At 48.0% G+C, this 1,396-nt stretch overlaps 1 long non-coding RNA gene across 1 annotated transcript in view; it reads right to left on the bottom strand.

Annotated features, from left to right (window-relative positions):
* The window catches only part of LOC106149924, a 31,632-nt gene extending 30,242 nt beyond the window's left edge, over positions 1 to 1,390 (bottom strand). Inside the window, exon 1 of the long non-coding RNA XR_001236409.1 lies at positions 1,269 to 1,390. This is a non-coding gene — a long non-coding RNA (uncharacterized LOC106149924). The remainder of the gene's footprint in view (positions 1 to 1,268) is intronic.
* Positions 1,391 to 1,396: the final 6 nt, after the last annotated feature.

The raw sequence follows: 1,396 nt of genomic DNA, 5'->3' as shown, positions 1-1,396 counted from the left end.
CCTGTAATCCCAGCACTTGGGAGGCTGAGGCAGGAGGATCACTGTGAGTTTGAGACAAGCCTGGGCTACAAACTGAGCTCAAGGCTAACCCGAACTGCACAGCGAGACCCTGTCTCAAAAAGACAAAAACAAACAAAAAAAAAACCAGATACACCCATTCCCCCCGATGTGCTCACAACACAGTACACACATGGCCTGAAAGGTGACCCTGACTGCCATATGTGTGTAGTTATTATCTGGCAATGAAAATATATCTACACAATGTACAGCCTTGCGACACTTTTCATAGTCTGGTCAGGCCTCACCTTCTTTATTCTGCCTGAGTCTCACCACCCTTGTTACCTCTTCTAACCCTTTCCTGTGCCTTTCAGCATCCCCTAACTTTTGCCGCGTTGTCCTAAGGGAGCCTAGCACATACTCCGTAAATAGTTCCTGTCTGTACTTGAAGAAGTGGGTGTGCTTCTCCACGTGTCTATACTTTCAAAAAATTCATGAACCACAAGTGGGCTTTTTGACATTGTTGAATCCTGCCTCTTATTCTTTTTTCTTTCTTTCTTTCTTTCTTTCTTTCTTTCTTTCTTTCTTTCTTTCTTTCTCCCTTTTTCTTTTTGAGACAGGTTCTTGCTGTGTAGTTCAGGGTGGCCTTGAACTCATTATGAATCCAGGCTGGTCTCGACTTAATCAATCCTCCTGCCTCAGCCTCCCAAGTGCTGGGATCACATGTGTGCCGCCATCATGCCCAGCTCCTGCTTCCTATTCTTGACCTTTCCATTTATTTTTAGAAACTGCTGCTCATTTAAATCCTCTACCTATTAAAAAGATTCACAGAGAAATTGTTAAATTGTTTTTCTTCTTGGCGGTACCTGTTTGCTGCACATACCTGTCACATTCCAGGTGGAGAGTGGTCCACCTACATAACACAGCTTCATTCCTTTTCTTTTTTTCGCTCCCCCACTTCAGGGTTCCCTCCCCTTTTGCAAAAAGTATTTGTTACATAGTATCTAAGTATTTGTTACATATGTGTAACAAATACTCTCCCTATTCACAGTTACATTTAAAGTCTCATGGGACTGTCGTGGAAGCGCGACGTCCACAGGATATGCTTCCTCTTTTCACAGCTTCCAGGGATCACAACTCGCGGGGTGGGGGCGTGTAGGGTGCTTTCACTACCTAGCGAATTCTCCCAGCATAACTTAGGGATGAAGTCCCCAAATCCTGGAATCCCAGCCACACTTCCGGTCCGTCCCGAACCGCTAGTTTATGCAAACCTGTCGCCTGTCGCCGCGGCCGCCGAGTGACACCGGTCAAGGTCACCAGGGAGGGCCGGTCCCGTCTCGGCAGGAGGCGCGCGCGCTCCGCCCCGCGTGGGGCGCCCCGACCTCCCGCGATGGTGCGG

The sequence above is a fragment of the Chinchilla lanigera genome, unplaced genomic scaffold, assembly GCF_000276665.1.
Source record: "Chinchilla lanigera isolate Chin_1 unplaced genomic scaffold, ChiLan1.0 scaffold00001, whole genome shotgun sequence".
Taxonomy (NCBI): Eukaryota; Metazoa; Chordata; class Mammalia; order Rodentia; family Chinchillidae; genus Chinchilla; species Chinchilla lanigera.
Note: the sequence above shows the minus strand (reverse complement) of the source record. Positions and strands in the feature narration are given on the sequence as shown.